Below are 21,455 nucleotides of genomic sequence, written 5' to 3'. Positions count from 1 at the left end.
TTCTCAGTTCAATGAGAATTAGTTTGAGCCAGTGAGAGATGCAATATCATTTATGCTTTAAAAATTTCTCCTGCTCTGTGGAGAGTAGACAATAGGGGCCAGAATGGAAGCGGGGAGACAGTAATCAGATTGTTGACAGAGTTCCGTTTAGAAAAGGTGGTGTGTTGGCCAAGGATTGTGACAGTAGTGATGAAAGAAAGTGGTTTGAATCTAAATATTTTGAGGAAGTAGAATCAAGAAGACTAGGATGAGTGGCAAATAGGAGATGAAGTTATCAAAGATAATTCAAGTGCGAGGATAGAAGGATCTCATACTAAAATGTAGATATGCCAATCTTTGGAGCATGTTCGAAGGGGAATTTCAGAAGTTAATATTTGTCGATGTTAAATTTGGGATGCTTATAAGATGTTCAAGTATAGATGTCAAGTTAACAGATGGATATGTAGGTCTGAGACTGAGAAAAGAGCTGTGGGCTAAAAATATAAATGTCCTCAGCCAGATTATAATAGAACAGAAGTAACAGAATTGGCTGCCTCTTTGTTTGGCTTGCTTTAAATTACTCTATTATAAAGTTATTTCATTCTGAGAATATACCTTGTGCTTTTGATGGATAATTGGGAAACAATCTGGTTTAATCTGCAAATTATTTAAAGAAACATTTCTTAGGGGGAGTAACTATAAAAATGGCCATCTGTTCCCTTTTGATTTTTCATTCCTTTCCATTTCCAAGGATGATCACCTCAACTTGTCCGTCTGTCTGGGAGAGAATGGTAGTCCACATGCTGCCCCATTCTCCTCCACCAGGCACTGACCAGGGCATCAGGCTGATAATTCCTGGGGTAGAATGCAAGGCCATTTGAAGGAGAGAGAGAATAGAGACAGGAAAATTTTAGATTTTCAGAAGAATTTTGCAAATCTAGGTCAGAAGTGATTCGAAAGTAAATGAAAGGAAAGAATTTGGGAGTAATTTCAGGTATGGGATTGACAGGCCCTCAAAGCTAACTGAAGATGAGCCCTAAGGGCAGAGGATGACTCAAGAATTTTTCTCCCTGTGTTTGTTTCTCCACACATTCTAGAGCTAAAACACAGAGGCATTTCTTAAGTGTTTCTATGACGAACTCAAGCAAAGAGGCTGGGTTGCAGTAATGGAATTTTGCAGAGGTGAAATTTAAGAATTTCTGAAAGCTCTGAAAACAGCTGTTGGATCTAGAGTTACAGTGGGGCACAGGGAACCTGAATGACTCCTTATCTGACAAAGGGAGACAAGAGCTGTCTCTGTGCATCTTTTTTTGGGAGGATGAGGAGAATTCCCATTCCTTAAGATCCCTTTAGGAATAATCACCGACCAGAGAACATGAACTCGGGGCAGATTAAAAGTGGGTAACAGTGGTATTTGTTCTGCTCTTTTTTTTGTTTGTCTTTGAGACTAAAGCCTGGATTCTCGCAAAGTTTTATTTACCAATACTCTTAATAATGGGAAAAATTATAAAAGAGATTGATTTTCTTACATCTTTTAAAAAAACTTTCCTAAGTATCTATTCTCTTTATTGAATAGAAACGTTTGGAGTGTGTACATTGTGGGTTGTATATTATATCATTTCAGTTTGAAGGAATTCCAGCATTCTTTTGTTCATGTTTATGGAGCATATGTGTAGCACAATATGTGAAAATCTCTTTCAAATAATTTATTAGTCAGTTTTCAAAATGCCCCTTTGAGACAGATAGGTGACAAGTTTTATTGTACACCCTTTTTCCTGGTCATATTGTGAAGTGAGTGAGTTATTTGATGCGACTTTTCTCCTTTCAACAGAAATTGCATATCTCCTTGCTTTAATAGGATTCCACATTAAGCGGAAGAAAGGAAATTATTAAAAATGCAGATATTCCATAAAATAATAATTATGCACTTCAAAAACTATGTTAAACTTCAACTACATGTAACACATTAGTAATCAATATTTTATGTGAATAATCTATATATTTTAGAGGATGGAGGACTATGACAACATGAAAAAATTATATGGGCTTTGTAGAAGGGACTAAGAAGAAAGATAAAAATAATTTGGCCTTCAACATCTTAAATTGAGATTAACAAAATTCATATGGCAGTTGTCTATTTTCAAACTACCAAGCAGTATTTCAAATACTCTATTGGAATTTGTACTATAAAAATACGAAAAATGAGCTAGCATTTGATTAATACATGCAACAGTTTCCTTTTTTCCTTGTAAGTCAAGGTCTTTCTTCAGTATCTTGAATGTTCTGAGTATTTCAGGTTGTACATGTGCACTTGGGTAAAATTTATTATTAGATCAAATCAAAATAAACATGAATCTCTTATCACTTCCAAAGTTTGAGAGTCAATCTAAAGTTGCTAGCTATTATGCCATCAACCTTTTTTTTTTTTTTTTTTGGTGAGCAAGATTGACCCTGAGCTAACATCTGTTGCCAATCTTCCTCTTTTTGCTGGAGGAAGATTATCCCTGAGTTAACATCTGTGGCAATCTTCCTCTATTTTGTATGTGGGATACCACCACAGCATGGCTTAATGAGTAGTGTGCAGTTCCACGCCCAGAATCTGAACCCACAAACCCTGGGCTGCCAAAATGGAGCATACAAACTTAACCACTACACCACCAGGCCAGCCCACCGTCAACCTTTTGACTCATCTTACATTTGCCACCCATCTTTCCTTAAAAGTGACATACCCAGATTAACATTCAAGGTAGTGCCATAATTCTTTTAGATAAAACGGGTGGCATGCTTTTTCTTTCTTTGAGATTAAATAACTGGGATAAGTGTTTTCAGAATTCTCACAAATAATTGCTTTGAGTTCTAAAGTCTTAGAGATGGTGAGGGGAGGGGAGGAGAACAAAGTTAAGAAGAAACTTACTGAAGTGGCAAATGGGAAAAAAGGATTCAAGTTGATGCTTTAAGAGGAGCTCATAGGCACACATATTGTGTAATAGCAATGATAATATCAATAATGATAAAACTGGTAATAACAATGACAAAAATGTACAGCTTTTAACAGGTGTTTATTCTATACAACTCTTACTAAATCTCTACAGTGTTCAATATAATGTTACATATTTTCTCATATGATCCTCATTGTAAAATTGGGGTCTTGCCTTATCATTAAATTTAGACTAGTTAAGCCTTTAAAGATAGCCTATTCAGATATTATTACATTCAGAAATGGCAAGAACTTTCTGACTTCCTACCAACTCTGATATAATTGTGGGTGAATAATTGGTTCAGTACACCTTACAGGGCACATGATTCAGCATTTTATGAAATTCTACAGGGGTTTCTGATGTATAGAAAGACAGTTTGGGTACATTTAGGTAGACTAAAAGTAATGCGAAATCAGAGTTGATTTCTTTTTTTCAATTCTTGGCCAGTTTCTGAGTATTAACTGAATTGGCCCTATGTGCTTACATTTCAATATCAAGGAACAACAAATGTGGCATAAAGACCCATTATCAACAAACTTCTGGTGCTGCTTTAGATTGTATTGGTAGTTTTCTACATCATATCTCTTTTTGAGATATCTACATCCATGATTATAAGTATGATAATGCCTTATATTTGAATAATAATGATAAATCTACCATTTATTCATAGTTTCCCAGACTCTATAACATGCTAATTTTCACAGTATCTTGCTAGATATGTATATTATCACAATTTTATAGATGATGATAGGGTAGTGAAAGGACCCAGCTAGTAAGTGGCAGAAGCTGGAATTAGAACATGTCTATTTGTCTCTGTAGCCTAAGCTTTTTTTTCCCTCTACAGCATTAAAATCAGCTTCCAAGATAAGGTATACTTTTTTTATAGTTTGAAAATTAATTCATAGGTTATACCTAATTTACTTTTACAACAACTCCGTGGACTAAGTTTTCCAACTAAACCAACATTAAAATCCTGTTTTGTGATCCAAAGAGTTTAAATGCCTCTCTCAAGTTCAAATATTCCGATTTCAGTTTAAATTCTGGGCCTCTAACATCTTTATGTTCTTTTTCCGTAGACTAAGCATCTACTCTGTACAAGGGACTGGAGACATAAAAATGTAGCAGATGCTGTATAAACCCAATAAAGAGGCTCCGCATGTGGTAGGTTGGACTTACACACTTATAAGTATAATTAACAGCGCAAGGAAATGCGCAATATGCTTAAAAACAGTAAAGGCAATAGAAAGTTAGAGGACAGGATTTTCTGTGCGTGTGAGTGTGTGTGTGTGATCAGAGACGTGGGACTTGAGTTGAATCTTGAAGGAAGTGTAATATTTGATAGAAATGAGTGGAGATTGCATATTAGGTATAGAAATGAAATGAGTAATACATACTTTCTAGAACCATTGTATGAGTGGTCTTCATCTTTGATAATCCCCCTTGACCATTATATTAAAAAAAAAACCTTATAATGGGAGACTCCAGTGAGTTATTCTTCTCATGTTTAGATACTTCTCAGAGGTTTAGAGAAAAGTTTTTTTTTTAAACTTCTTTTTCAGGACAATCTTTTTTTTATTATTACCTAGACAGTGATTTTAAAGCATCCACCAAAAGATTCAAAACAATTGTTTACCTTCATTGTTCATTACCTGCTATGAAAATGTAGTAGACTGCTTTCTCTATCATTCCAGGTCAAATCACTCAGCATTTTAAAACTGTGAGCATTTCATTTCCTTATGTTAGACTTGTGTATTTTTTCTTCCAGTGATTAAATTCTGCAGTTTGAAAATGTGAGCACCTTTGTTCATGACCTGCCAATAAGCACTGGATGATGTTTCTTATTTTCTGGCAAGATGATTTTTTTCTGAAAAAAGTATATAGAACTAGACTATACTTGTCGTAAATTATGTTTTAACAAATACAGACAGTTTTTTTTTTTTTTTAGTTTTGTTGTTTTACTCTCCCTTGGGCTTTTGATAATTATAAGCACAGAAAAATAATGTTTTTTATAGATAATTATCTGAACCATCAAGAAATTTCCTTATATAGAAGCCTTGACCACAACAATATAAAAAAATAAAACATTTCTGAAGGAGCAAATCTTGATTTTAGTTGGTATAAGTTATAGTAACAATAAACACTATTTGAGATTGAATACATTTACTTATAATCACAATATCCTCATTTTATTTTGGCTTATTCCTTTCTGGTTCTGGTCATGTTCTTTCTCTCTCTCCATCCATCACAACCCACACAGACAGACAGACACACACACACACAGTGAAAACACTCATGCCCATGCTGCTTTAATTACTTCTTTAGACCATTTCCATATTATCAGAAAAAATGTTTTTTCCAATTTCTACACTTTCTTCACAATTGTCGTTTTATTGTTTTGCTCTGTTAAATCATTCACCTATTATTTGACAAGATACAAACAGAGCATATGTTTTCTTTTATCCCTGTTTTTCTTTCCCCTTGGATGTGACGTTTCTTCTGGTCTTCTTCATCTCTGATGGATTTAGATGGGATAAAAAAAGAATAGATCTCAGCTAAAAATGAACCAATAAGAAAGACACTTTGATTATGCCCAAGACCAAAACTTTGCAAAGTACTAATATAGCATTCAGTAGCATCACTTGTGAAAGTTTCTTAGTCTTCATTCATTTAATTTGAGGAAACCATAGTAACAGAAAGTATGTTGCTCTTGAAATCAGAAGACCTGAGTCTAAGTGCCGACTTTGCCGACTCTACTGTCTACCAATTGTACTTGGTTTGCACACGTTACGTCACCTCTCTGGGCCTGAGTTTCCTCATCTGTAAAGTGAAGCAGTTAGATTTCTAAAATGCCATGACTGTGAGTTATAGACAAAGGAGAGAGTAGAGAATCCCAAGTGCCATATTTCTCTAAAAGAAACAAAGGATGCGATTGGTTTTATGGCCTTTTTAATATGTGACACTGGCTATATATTAAGTGGAAAACAAAAACTAGGCTTGTAAGGATTTAGAGATGTTAGCAAATGATTGCTGCAGATTAAGAATCCGTAGAGAAGCCACATATAACTGTACACTCCATTAAAGCTTCAAATGGTGCGAGGAAGTCTGACTGAATAGATATCAACTAGGAGAGGAGGAATGGAGTAGAACAGGTTTACGGTTCTGCATAATCGTATTTCTACATTGCATCTTGTCGACTAGCTGGAGGGAATAGATCTCATTTCTTTTCAATACTATTGCATATTAATGATGCTATTGTGAACTGAGAATCACATTCTTCACACAGATGTCTGCAACTCCACTTTGGTAGTCTTAAAAAAATAACTGAAAATGTGGTACTGAGATTGACAGAGGAACAGATTAATAAATTTAGTTATTTCATTAAACTGCTTTGTCATAGGCTGGCAAAAGATATATTGGCTAATTCCCTCCTGTTTATCTCTCCCCTCTTCCTTAGAAAATTCTGTTTGAGGTGAATTCTGTTGAAATCAATTAGCATGATGGAACTGTGGAAGCTTTAAAAAGAGACTGGCTGATGGTTTTGCTGTGGTTATTTGTTGCTTTACAACTCATGTTAGATTTCACATCCAGCACCCTCAAAAATTAAGAAGGTGAGAAATGTATTGGCAACTGATTAAGTGAGAAGACATAATATGAGCTCCTGGATCTACATTTTATTGGACTTGAGAATTTCAGCCTATTACTTTTCCTCTTCTAAACTCAGTTTGTTCATTTTCAGTATGGAAATAATGCAGATGATGATAATAATAAACCAATTCATGAACTTTTGAGGATATCATATAAGAAAATGGAGGTAAATGTGCTTTATAAAGGACTATATATTTATTTTCACCATTATTGATCAGGTTTTACCTGCTTGTTTGCATAAGGTGGTAAACCTATATTTAATAATAATAATAATAATACAAAAATCTCTGTTTTTTGAATAGATAATAGCTATCTTTGTTACAAATGCTAAATATGATAAGGGCATTTATTTTTTGACACAAGAATTGATCATCATTTAATTTCCTGAAAAGCTATTTTGTACTGTGCTGGTGTTAAGAACTTTTATTACATTATCTCATTGAATACTGATGCTTAGAGAGGCTAATTTACTGACTATCACTCACAAGTAAATGGCAGGTTTCGGATTTAAACATCTGTGGGTCTGGTTCCGATGTTGCTTCCACATCCTGCAGCATCCTGCTTCCTGCCTTGACCCCATCTTTATCCATTAGTTTCTGTCTTCCTACAGAAAATACTTACACTGCTTTTCAAAGATATTAACTCTGGTTCAGTGAATGGACAATCTAAAACAGAAAACACTTGCAGCAAAGACTGAATTGAACTCATACGAGGTACATATTAGGATGCCCTCATTTTAGGCAGTACACAAGGATAAATTTATATAACTTATATGTGTGGCGGAGACGAGACTTTTAGATGTATATAAGGCAAGGAATATCAATAAAAGATGCTATGCTTGTGGCAGAGACTAGGTTATGCATGCTGGGGACACTAAAGGCAAAGCCGTAGTTTAGAATCCCAGGTAGCTGTGTGGCTTTGCATGAGCTCTCTGAACGAGACTTTGCACAACCTCTCTGGACTGCTCCATTCCTTAACCCATAAAATGGGGATTTAGAAATATTTCCTAAATTGTAGTGATAGTGTGAGATCCAGATGAGCTCATCTAAGCATAGGGGGTCACAGTACCAAGGAGAGAGAGATTTTGACCTAAAAGGGAAATTGAATTTCCCCATATTAAAATATTGTGGTAAACATTTTTGATTTGTTTTCAGTTCTTGATTTAGATACTTTGCCTTTGTTTTGTGTTGGTAGTGATTGCCCCCATTAAATGCTAGCACCGGCATTTTTGTTTTTATGTGGGCAAAGCATCTTTTAGGGAAACAAAATTAAAATAATGGTTCAGCTCCACCCAGAAATGTCATGTTGCAGCCATTAGCAAGCTATAGTAGAATGTTTGGAAGATATCAATAATGAATTACAGTATAAATATTTATGGAGTGCTGTGAGGTAGTTAGTTTCCATCAAGCTGGGGACATGCAAAATTGAATAGATACTGACACTAAACAAGATTTTGATTAAGTGGTTGCGGCATAATCCTTTTTCAATATTAAACAAATACCATCTTTAACATTGTTTGAGGTAAAGTGGGTTTTGGAATTTTGGTTGTAGCAAAAGTCTCTCTAATAAAATATATATTATTTTAATGGATTATGAATATAGAATGACTTTGTAAATATCTATATTTTTTCCAAGTTTACACAGTGGGTATAAAAAAGTTAGAAAAATGTGCCTATATAATACTGCCTAGATATTTTGGAAATAAAAAAGGTAAGATACTTAACACTTTTGTTCCCAAATATAAATGATTGTCATATTAAGGCTTTCAAATTGGTTTGAACATTTCTGTCCTCTATTTTGTTGCTTGATATTTCCCTCTAGGAAACTCTGTTAAGAAAGGCTAGAGTGATGATCCTTTTGTCTCTCCTCTTCAATCTACAGTAAGTAAAACATCCATAACTCAATAAAGGGTACATTGCCCAACACAGCAGGATAACAGAGAGATCCAAACATAGGTACATATGAAGGTGGGTGGATTGGAGCACATAGAGGAGGTGAATCAAGGGAACAGCAGAGGTGATGCCCAGGATCCTGTCTGCTCACTACAGAAGCTGAGCCAGCTGCCCCCAGCTCCAGAGAACACAGTGGGCAGCAGTGGAGTACAATGAGCGACTCTGGCCTCCCTGCCATGTGGCACCTGTGGCCATGGGGAACTGAGGAGCAGCAGAGGTGACCCCCATGATCCTGGGTCCCTGGGTGTGGCTCAGATCCTGGTAGCAACAGCTCTATTTATGATAAAAACTCTGAGTAAAATAGGTATAGAAGGACATATATGACATAATAAAGGCCATGTATCACAAACCCACAGACATCACACTCTATGGGGAAAAACTGAAAGCCATCCCTCTAAGAACAGGAACAAGACAAGGATGCCCAGTTCCACTCTTATTCAACACAAGATTAGAAGTCCTAGCTAAAGCAATTAGGTAAGAAAAAGAAATAAAAGGAATCCAAAACAGTCACTATTTGTGAATGACATGATTTTATATATAGAAAACCCTAAAGAATCCACTGAAAACTATTAGAAATAATCAACAAATACAGTAAAGGTGCAGGGTACAAAATGAACATACAAAAGACAGTTGCATTCCTATACACTTATACAAACTAGCAGAAAGAGAAGTCAAGAAAACAATCCCATTTACAATTGCAACAAACAGAATAAAATGCATAGGAATAAATTTAATCAAGGAGGTGAAAGACATGCACACTGAAAACTAAAAGACATTGTTGAGAGAAATCAATAAGACACAAAGAAATGAAAAGATATTCCAAGCTCATGGATTGGAAGAATTAGCATAGTTAAAAAGTTTATGTTACCTAAAGCAATCTACAGATTTGTGGCAATCCTTATCAAAATCCCAATGATATTTTTCACAGAAATAGAACAAAGAACCCTAAAATGTATAGGGAACAAAAAAAGAACCTGAGTAGCTGAAGCAATCCTGAGAAAAAAGAACAAAACTGGAAGTATCGCTCTGCTTGATTTCAAAGTATACTACAAAGTATCAAAACAGCATGGTACTGGCAGATAAAGAGACATGCAAATCAATGGAACAGAATCGAGAGCCAAGAAATAAACCCACACATATTTGGACAGCTAATTTTTGATAAAGGAGCCAAGAGCATACAATGGAGAAAGGAGAGTCTCCTCAATAAATGGTGTTGGGCAAACTGGACAGCCACACACAAAAGAATCGAACTAGACCATTATCTTATACCATGCACAAAAATTAACTCAAAATGGGTTAAAGACTTGAATGGAAGACCTGAAACCTTAAAACTACCGGAAGAAAACATAGGTCGTACAATCTTTGACATCAGTTTTAGAGTATCTTTTTCAATATGTAGCCTCAGGTAAGGGAAACAAAAGCAAAAATAAACAATGGGACTACATCAAACTAACACCACATTTGTGTGGTGATGGATGGAAACTATACTTTTGGTAGTGAATACAGTGTAGTATATACAGAAGTCGAAATACAATGATGTATGCCTGAAATATATAACATGATAAACCAATGTTACTTCAATTAAAAATAAAACTATGGAAAAAATAAAACGCAGAAAAAAGAAAGGCTTCTAGAAAAGTGTGAAAATTCTGTTTTAGTGGGCTTTTAAGAATTGAATTATATATATACAATAGTTGTAATAAGAGCTTAAACACAGGTATATCTTAAGTTGCTGTATGAATTTCTCAGAACATAAAAGATGTCACCTTTGAATCAAAAGTCTTTTTATGGAGTGGATCTATAATCAAAGCATACCTATGGTTTCCCTCTAGAATTATTGCAGGCAAATGATGTAAGCCCTTTTAGGATACCACAAAGATTCCACTGGCCATCTCTTCTTTTTGTGAGGAAGATTAGCCCTGTGCTAACATCTGTTGCCAATCCTCCTCCTTTTGCTGAGGAAGACTGGCCCTGAGCTAACATCTGTGCTCATCTTCCTCTACTTTATATGTGGGACACCTGCTACAGCATGGCTTGATAAGCAGTGCCATGTCCTCACCTGGGATCCAAAACCGCGAACCAGGGCTGCTGAAGCCGTTAAGTGCGAACTTAACCACTGCACTACCAGGCCGGCCCCATGGCCATCTCTTTTGAATTCTGCCCAGGTACTGGGTATTTCAGTGAACGCTGTGTCAGGAACCTTTTTAAGTGCTTTACAAATAGGATCTTACATAAAACTCATGGCGAAGCTGATAAAAATTATTTATTCCAACTTAGGAGATATGGCAAAATTATTATTTCTTGATTTTTAAAAATTTAATGATAATCATTTTCCAATGATCCCATCTGAGCATCATCTGATGTAACTTTGTTTGGCTAATAACCAATGACTGATAAATGGCAGATGATTTATGGCCTTTTGAGGTTAGAGATTGACCTGCAAGTATTAACAAATTCCTATAACTGATATTCCTGGAGATCTAATAACTCCAAAGATGATATGGTTTTATATCTGTTAAAACTTAGCAAATGCAATATCCAATTTGCAATTTTATGTCAACATTCCCTTGTAGCTATTTTCTCTTTCTGCTGACTTCTTTAAAAATATTAGATAACACTTCACCAAGTGCTAACTCATACTTTGTTTGAGAATTTCATTTCTTTAGCTATGATATGCTAGTATTACCCCATTGTATAGATGATGAAATTATGACACAGCAAGCTTAAATAACTTGCCCAAAGTCAAACAGCTAGGAAGCGGGTACAGCCGAGATTCACATCCATATATTTTGGCTTCAAAATCTGTGTTCTTAAATATAAGCAATCTGGTCTTTCTCCTTGCCAAGATACTTATTAATTATACTCTTTCCCCACAAATGAACAACAAGAAAATTCCTAGTCTCCTTGTGCAATATGCAAGGTATCAATTGCAGCCCTTGTGTACTAACACTTGCCATGGCTTATAGCCTTTTGCTCTACAAGACAGCTTTGGAGAGAGGGTCCGTACAGCGTATCGTGTATTGGACTACACTGTACTGCAAACTGAGTCTCAAGTACATTTTGCATAGACCCTAAATCAGGAGAACGATCGACTTATTATCATCAAAGGATCTGTAACAGTGTGTGAGATCATGTGTTCTGCTTAATAGAAATGAGTTGGTGGTAACATAGTACACCTCCGAATGGGTAAGGAATTATTTCCAACCTAAATCTCGTTTGAAATGACAATTACAAAATGTAAGAACGAGACTGCTGGTCCTGATAGGTGTTAGCAGTTTGTGTGGAAATGGGTCCCGAGTTTCGATTTGGTTACTCAGAGGTGATAAGGACCACTGTACAACAGATTAACTGGTAATCATGGCATTAGTAGCTAAATGACATTTCATCCTAAGGTTGTTTGTATATAGACCTCAGGTGGCTGCGACCAGTTCCCAGAAGGGTTGGGAACCTTGAGGGGATAGGGAATTAAGGGCTCTCTGAAGGAGAGGAGAATTGTCGTCTTTGTAGGGAGTGTCTGGGTGGTTTGGGAAATTTTGCTGCCTCCATCACACTGCTAAAGAAGGAAGAGAATTAACGTAAGAGAAATGGATGAGGTCGCAAAGTTCTGACACCTTGGTACTCCAAGCTGACCACCTCTAAGAATATTCACTGTAGGTGGTGACACAAGAGCATCTTCGGATTTGAGATATGGTCAGACTCACCTCAAGTGGTTTAACAAGTTTATCACTGTGACATAAGTTCCTCCCTTGATCTGAAGCAGACGCAGGGAAAAGACAATTCCTAGGAGGGGTCTTCTCAACTCTCTGGAGGTCAAGGATTCACTGTCTTAGCCAAGGCTCTGGGAAACACATCCATGAAAGGAGTTCAGCGTGGGTTTTGCCAAGGTCAGGAAATGGTGGACAGCAGTATGTGTTTGGGGAGCAGTTACGCCCAGGATTGTCGCTACAATTAGGTCACTTATGTGACTTAAACAAAGCACTGGGTAGCATATTAGGAAAAAACAACTGCCCTGAGTCTGCCTCTCTAGCTGTGACAATACTCAGTTTTCAAGTTACACGAAGTAAACTTTGTTTGGACTGCTTCCTTGTGATTATGATATATGCCAAACGCTAAATGCTTCTCATTTGAGTTCTAAAAGTTAAACTTATGTGTCCTAAATGCCAGATTCAAAAGTTATGTCACTTTCTTTTAAGATAAACATTATTTAAATCTTCTAGATAAATAAAACTCATTGATTCTTTTAATTCATGACCATACAAGGAAACTTGAATACCACCACTCAGTTGGTGTTATTTATTTATATACTACTTTTTATCTTGTGGTAAATTGTTGACAAAGTAATGCATCCTTTCTTCCATGTCATGGAGCTACAACCACTGGAGCACATCAAAGGCCCAGGGATTGTACCGTCGAGGGTCTCATAATCTACACTCTAGCTTTCTGAGCGTATTTCTGTACAGGCAAAAGGTATTCATGTTTCATTAACTACTAAGACTGTCATGTTTTTACGCATTTCAAAGAGATAATGCTATTGTGTTTTGTTTCCAGTGACTGAAGCGCCAAACCTTTTGTATGTGTTATTGTGTAATGTGCCATTATCGCCCATGAAAGCTTCAGGCCTCATGTGACACCTAGCTAAAGCTGGGCATTTGCTTCTACTCTGCTTATTCTTTTATAAAGCACGTGCACAGCGTTGAAAGAGAAAGTGGTACATTTGGAAAATGCACACTGAAGAATTCTTAGATTTTTGGTTTTAAAAAATGGGGAGAGGACCTCAAACAGAAGATTACCCATGCAAGATGAAATTAAAACATTTTCATTTTTAAATCTCCCCAGATACCACTTAGCATGAATCAGAGAACAAACAGAGTTCCACTGTTGGAAACCTCTTTACTTCCGGTTTATGCATCTTTTCTCTTTCATTTTTAACCAACTGTATAAGAAGAAATTTGGCTTAACGGGAACCAATTTAAGAAGATTTTGACTTAGTTCATTGTAGACCCCATGTGAGTAAATAGTGTGATGTAGTTACTCTTAATCTTTTACTAATAATTTGTCCACAATAAGGGCAAGAGAACTATGTTTCTTAGCTCTTTTCGAACTAACTACTTTTTGTGCTTGAGCCCTCATGTTAAGTAGCATATAAACACATTTAGAGGCCAATGATAAGGGGATATGAAACTCTCATATTAGGAGTAGTTGAAAGAACTGAGACAGATTAGAGAAGATATGATTGCTATCTTCAAATATTTTAAGAGTCGTCATGGGGAAGAGGGATTAAACTCATTGTCTGTAGCCCTCCAAAAGATTAGAGCTGGGAAAAATGAGTAGAAGCCATAGGGAGTTAAGATTCAGCTCAATAGAACAAAAACATTGAGTCCAAATTGTCTGAGGCAGGAGAATGTCTCTGCAGGGTCTGCATTCCGGGTCAATGGAAGTATATATGTACTATTCGCACTCGCTTGAAAGGGGTGCCATACAATGACATCGAGTATTGACTAAGTAGTTGAAATATATGTCTTTTTGATTCAATAAATATTGCTCTAGTCAAGATTTACATGGTGAGTTTGATCAAAATCTGGGTCAGGGTTTCTTTTAAATAAAATCTATCCTATGATTTTCTTGCATGCTTTAGTTCATTTAGTGCAAATGAAATAAACCAGTAGCATAGTGTAGTAATACAGAGGATCCATCTGCCCCTCTTTGTTAAGTGTAAGAATATTGAATATAACAGGGGAATGGAACTTTTGATACCATGGAGTCCAACTCCTTAATTTTATAGCTGAGGAAATTGAGACAAAGAAGTGATGTGACTGGCACAAGTTGACAGAATTAATGGCAGGGCTGGGGTAAAGGCGGGATTTCTGATTCTCAGATCTTTTTCTTGGAAGTTGAAAAGGATGTGTGCTCTGGCTGGAATGCCATCATTGACAACAAGAATTAAATCACGCTAAAACAGAGGTGCCCTGACTCATTGTGAGTGTGTATGTGTGTGTGTGTGTGTATGCATGCATGCATATGTGTAAGCTTGCTCACCTACGAGCTAGTTATTTGACCTTGGGGTTTTTTCTCTAATTGCAGTGTAGAGGAGAAACAACTATTCCTCTATCTTCTAGGTCCTTTTGGCTAGTCTAAGAATTAAATTGATAGGAGACAGAACAACAGGAGAAAATCAAAGTTTAATAACATGTATACATGGGAGAAACCCAGGAAAGCTGAGTAACTTGCCAAAATGGCCGAGGCCACCACCTTAATTCCATTTTCAGCTAAAAACAAAGGAGGATATTGGGGGTAATGGTTTGGGACTTCAAAAGGGAGGAAAACAATTCACATGGAGATGGAAAAGCAAATGTTTGGTAAACAAATGTTTGCTGGGCCCTCTATAGACAATGTGATGAGACACAGAGAACTTTGAAAAATGAGCTTAGCAAGGATCTTCCCAGTCTATCATACCCAGAGTTATCTAATGGTGATGACCTGTCTTGGGACACTTTTTTTATCTTAAAGTCTTTTAAATGGTTAGGGGAAGGTCAAAGTTTCTTTCAGAGTCTTTTGTCCTTAAAAATAATCAAGCCAGGGGCCAGCCTGGTGGCATAGTGGTTAAATTTGCACACTCCTCTTTGGTGGTCTGGGTGTTCATGGGTTTGGATCCCAGACGTGGATCTACACGCTGCTCATCAAGCCATACTGTGGTGGCGTCCCACAGACAAAAAATAGAGAAAGATTGGCACAGATGTTAGTTCAGGGGCAATCTTCCTCACCCAAAAAAAAAAAATCATGTCAGAGCGGCAAAGTCTGATCTCCTCCAGCTGTGACTAGTGCTTGTTTCTTTGTGCCTTCTTAATATTCAATTAGTCTTTAATTCTTGGAAGCTCCAAGTGAGATTTCACAGGACCTCCAGTTCTTAATCTACAGCATTAAATAAAAGTTTTTTTATAGCTTTCCTGGATTCAAGTGTTGTTAAAAATGTGGGTGGTATTTAAAATACACCAAGAAATAGGATTTTTTTGTCCAGTCTTATGGATGTCAATATCGCTCTCCAGGTAACTGACCCACTCAAATTCCCCAAACACAGACACACACAGCCTTTTATCAGGATGGATATTCAACTACAGTCTGAAAGCAAGAAAGATGTTTTAATATTATATTATTGCTAAAGAAGGAGGGGTTAAAGTTGTATCTTGCCAAAAGGCATATTGAGCCATGACTCCACCACACCAGAATTCTGGAACAACTCTGTCCAATGGATGCTTTGCTTTGAGTAGACCAAATATTAGTTTATGTTCCTATTTTCCTCTGTTTTGTGATTTTGTTGGTAAGTATTTATGTAGCCAGAAAAGGTGGTCACACTTATCAACAATAATATTAAAGAAAATAAAGCTGCTCCAAAAGTCACGGATTCATATAAATATTTCTGTGCATGAGAAGTCTGCTGGTTTTATTTCCTCTCTTGGTAGTTATAAGAGACCAAACCAACATCAAGGTGTCCTCTCCTGTTTACAGCTCTGTGCATGCCACGGTTTTCTAAGTAGGTTAAAGCCATTTTTTTACATCTGCTACTTAATGCCTGCCAAAAATTGACCATTCAGTGGGCTCGTTCCCACTTTAATTGGCCACTTGCTTCTTTTTTCTGAGAACACAAGAGACCAATTGCACCTGCATCGAGCCTGATGGAGATTCAGAAAAGGAATATTTTAACAATTCTATTTTGGTGTATGCTGCATCCTTTTTCACAGGAATAGAAAAGTGACATTGTCACATTGCAACGTGTAGCAATATATTTGTGATTATTTTACTTGTATTTGTAATGTAAATTTTGTTGCAAAATACAAGGTGATTTGACTCTTTAGTAACAGTGAATTTGTTCTTTGAATTTAAAAGGCACAATCAAAAGGCTGTTCTCTAGGTTGGTAATGCAATCTCATTGATGTGCAAGTTTAACCTTGAATAGTTAGAAAAATAATGGAAAAACAAACATAGAGCAATTAGTGTACATACACTTATAAGACAGGAGGAGCTTATAAGACAAAGAGCATGACTTTGCTACTAGCAAAATTATTATATATAAAGATTGTATACTCTTATTTAGATTCTTATATAAGGTGTTTTTTTTTTTTGGCTACACAGGGTAGAGTAAAATAGAGTACCTTTTGGTTAGAACTGTGAAACTGTCCCATTTGATATATTTATTAATCAAAAGGAGATTGTACAAGTCTAAGGAGCATGAGTATTTTTATTTTTATTTTTTTGCTGAGGAAGATTCACCCTGAGCTAATATCTGTTGCCAATCTTCCTCTTTTTGCTTGGGGAAGATTCGTCCTGAGCTAACATCTGTGCCAGTCTTCCTCTATTTTGTATGTGGGTTGCCGCCACAGCACGGACGCTACCGAGTGGTATAGGTTCTCACCTGGGGAGTGAACCCCACCTGCTGAAGCAGAGCATGGTGAACTTAAACACTAGGCCCCAGGGCTGGCCCCAGGAGCGTGCTTATTTTATAGAGAGATGAAGGGAAACAGCTAAGTTGGGATGTGTGGGCATTGTCATCATATTTGCAGGTATATTTTATTTGCTAAATAGATCAGATTGTGTCACACTCTTCTGCTTAAAATCATTTTACCACTCTCCATTGTGTAAAAGAGAAAGTCCACACTGCTAATTTGGCAATCAAGACCCTCCATTCTCTGGCTCCTGCCCCACTCTCCAATGTTACCCCTCCTCAATCCTTCCCAAGGGTTTCATGATCCAGAAATACCAAACTGTTTGTACACACCTAGCTGTTCATCAATTCTGTGCCTTTGAGTGATGCTGCTGTAAGCCAAGGAATGCCAAGGATTGTCAGGAGCCACCACAAGCTAGGAAGAAGCAAGGCAGGGTCCTTCCCTAGAGCCTTCAGAGGGAGCAGGGCCCTGCCAACCCCTTGATTTTATACTTTTAGCATCCAGAAGTGTGAGAGCATAAATTGTTGTTTTAGGCCACTCAGCTTGTGGTAATTTGTCATGGCAACCTTAGGAAACTAATACAACTCCCATGTCTTTTGTGAAAGTTAATGGCAAACCAGGACAGCCCAATAAAGATAAGGCCACTAATGACAGAGGAATTTCACAGATGACGTTTTGAGCCACTCCATCAAGCTAAGAATCATGACAAGCTTAAGAACTTGTAAAGAGCAAAGAGTATTACAGTTCCACTCTTGGTCTTTCCCTTGAAGCCTTACTTTACCAGCAAAGCCGTAGATTTAGCCCTTTCCATGGGGTCATAATGTAATGGTTACATCTTTGATTTGATAGAAAACAATTTCCTCTTTCAATCCTGGCATTGATTGTTTTTATATATGCCCCCTACATTTTGCTTACAAACTGGTGAGTTTCATTACATCTCTTTCATGTAACTTCTTATCAAGTGTATCTCGTAAAAAAATTAAACAAAACATAGGAAACAAACAGTTCGTGTTTTTTATATCTTATCTGAGGTTCTCCTCCCAACTGTATAAATTTCTTGTTTACATACTCTACCTTTCACATAATCCACACAATGTTTTTACCGAATGTTATTCCACTACATAACATATTGTCACTTTTTCAACTTCTCACCACAGTTCTCAACATTTTTCCAACCTCCTAAAATAGTTTTCTTGTTGATTATTACCTGGTCCCAGATCCACTGCCACAATATTTTAGGTCTTGGTCACGACAGCAACCCACTTCTAGTCAGCGTGTATATTGGTTGGCTTTTGCCTCAATGATGTTGTATAACAAACCACTACAAGACTTAGTGGCTAGAAAAACAATCATGTATTCTTGTGGAGTTGTCTGGGGAGTCTGCTGATTAAGTCTATGTTTGACTGGGTTTGGTCCAAGGCATGCTGGGTAGTAGACTGCTGTCTCTCATTTTCCTTGTATCACTGGGCTGGCCAGGATGTGCCCTTTTTGTGGGAAAAGGCAGCGGTTGAGAAATCATGCTCAACTTTTCAATTGTATTTTAAGTGCCTATTTGGGAACATGTCTGATAATACCCACTGGCCAAAACAAATGATAAAATTGGGCCCCAAACAAAATATACTGTCTATTGTGGGACCAAAGGAAGACATACAAAGAATTCCAGCATCAATATAGCAAGGAAGGATACTGTTCCCATGGAGGCAAAATGATCTATTCTTGTCTTTCTTTTCTCTCTATCTATGTTTAAGATATCTCTGTGTTTTAGTGTTCAGAAAGTTCTGTATTTTGTGTCTTGGTATCAGTATCCCTTTATTATGCTGGAAACTCTTTGGGATTCCAGAATCTGATGGTAGGAGACTGCAGTAATTACGGAATTTTTATCTTTTGCCTCACCTCATTCTCTATTTTTACTCCTTTTGGATATCCAGTTAGACGAATGTTTGAACTTCTCTCTTTTTCCTTCATGTCTCCTAAGATCTATTTTCTGTTTTGTCTTTTTCTTCATGTTAGTGTGTTCTTTTACGGGTAATTGCCTTATTAGTATATTCCCTTTCACTACTTTTCTCTTTGGCTCATCGAATTTGTTATTTAAAAATATCCATTGAATTTCAACTTCAGTTAATATATTTTCATTTCTAAGCTTTCTGTTTTTTTTCAAACATACTTGGCCAATTTTTATAGTCTTTTGCCCCATAGTCATATATTTAAAATCATCTTTTATTTGTTTAAAAGTATTGATCTTACAGTCTGTAGCTGATAAAATACCCGAAATTTTTGCAAGTGTGATTTTTGCATGTTTGATTTAGTTATTTCTGCTGTCTCTTTTCCTTGGTGGCTTGTTTCCTTGTACGTTTTGTGATTGTGAGCTCATGGGTCTTGAAACTTTACTCTGTGGACATTTCTGAGGCCTGTTTAAGACTGTTTTTCTCCAAAAAGATTCTATTGTTGCTTCTAATCATATGGTTGGTGCCCAGTGAGGAACTTCTTTAAATTGGATCTTTGTCTTGAGGTTTTGTGAATCACTTGGATAGTAGGAATGAAGGTCCAAAGCTAAATGAGTTGTAGTTACGAATTCATGAGAGAGACATTTTCTTTTTGCTTTCTGTCCACAGCAAAGGCCAAAACAGCCAAGCGTTGCCTCTAGCTCTCACTGGAATAAGTTTTTTTTTCTTTTTCGAGTGCAGGGTTGAAAATTCTTGCATAAACATTTTAAGTGATTTATCTCTTTGTCTTTACAGATGCTAATCCGTTTCATGGCACACTTCCAGGACCAGTCATTAAGCTCTACAATTCTCTCTTCCAGTTATGTGATCAACTATAATTGCCTAAAACCATTGATTGAGTTAATATGAATCATAATACCACCACAAAATGTTTTATATTGATATACATACGAATTTCCAATGCAATTGTGAAACTATTTAAAATAAATATTAATTATAATATTGGGAACTGAATTTCTGAGTTTGACCTATAATAGCAATGTCCTGTAAGTTGCTATTCCAAAGGAAGTTGGTAAAATTAAGTTACAATTGACTTCACACTAAAGGTTGCCTATTTCCTTTCTGTGCAAGGTCAATTAAATTATTCCAAAAAAAATTTAGAGTCTGAACATCCTTATCTGAGGCAACCTGCAAATATCTCTAAAATAGATTCTTCAATAGTATTTCAGGAGAGTAAATAATCCCTGAATCTGATAACTTAAAAAATCTTATGTTAGATGACAAATAAATTGAATACCTTCTCTACCTTTAATAGAATGTTTTCCTTTTTATTTGCTTTATATCATTTCCTCAGGAAAAAGAGATTCAAAGCCTTCTACATTTTACAGCTAAGTGAGACAAATCTGCATTTGAACAGCATCTTTCTTCATTATGTAACCTTAGTTTGGGTTAATAGAAACATACTTTCAGAGGAATCTGAATAAAGATTAGAAAGCATTTCATGAGCTAACTTTGGAAGTGTTTTATGTAAGTTGTCTCTAGTTGAATTATGGTACATTTTGCTTGATTTCTTATTGAATTTTATCCTTCTTGAAATTAAACATAATACTCAAGAATCTTAATTAACGAGTAATCTATTGGGTCTTTGTAAAAGACGTAGAAAAAATAGGTTTCTTAAAGGATACTCTAAATGTCTCATGTCTAAAGGTCTGACCAGGAGCTTTAGTGGTACAGCAGAAAAAATATCGCATCTGTTGCTCTATTCAATAGTCTTATACTCAATCATTAACCCTTTCTGAGATGGAGAATGACATTATATTATTTCAAGCTGGTAAATTCGGTCTTCGAATGTTTAAGGTTGTCTTCACTTTTGCATCAGCAAATTTTATACAAAAGAACATTTTAGGATAATGTGCACATGCTATATGAATCATTAATAAAAATTAATGGCAATGCTCCTGGTAAGTCTTTGGAGATTCTATTCACAAACGTGGAACACTTGGCTGTTTAAAGACAGATATGTCTTAATCTAAGCTAATCATTCTAATAAGAGACCTAAATAATAATTCCAATGGTGTATATAGATGCTTGTAATTGAAAATATATGTGGAAATGATGTAGGACATCAGAAGTCAAAATAAACTTACAGAATCCTGTTATTGCAGTACATAACAAGACTAATTTTTCTTTATGGTGGGAATTAAATCTAGGCTTGGGAAATTTTTTAAACAAGAATGTTCCTTATTAATTATAAAAGACTTATAATAGTATTAGAATATTGACAGTTTGTGCCTCAGATCTTCATGAATGTGTGCCTTCATTTCAACCATTAGTTGCCAAGAGGCATAAGATGAAAGGCCCATGTATTCAACAAAGGTAATGATTAAAATTCCACCATTATTGGCGAACCTCTATATATTAAAGTAATTTTGAACTGGTGATTCTCTTTTAAAGTGTAAATGCTTTTGGAAGGATGGATAATAATAAAAATACGCTCTTTACATTTGAGTGTGAACAGTG

The sequence above is a fragment of the Equus przewalskii genome, chromosome 18 (genome assembly GCF_037783145.1).
Source record: "Equus przewalskii isolate Varuska chromosome 18, EquPr2, whole genome shotgun sequence".
Classification (NCBI taxonomy): domain Eukaryota; kingdom Metazoa; phylum Chordata; class Mammalia; order Perissodactyla; family Equidae; genus Equus; species Equus przewalskii.
Note: the sequence above shows the minus strand (reverse complement) of the source record.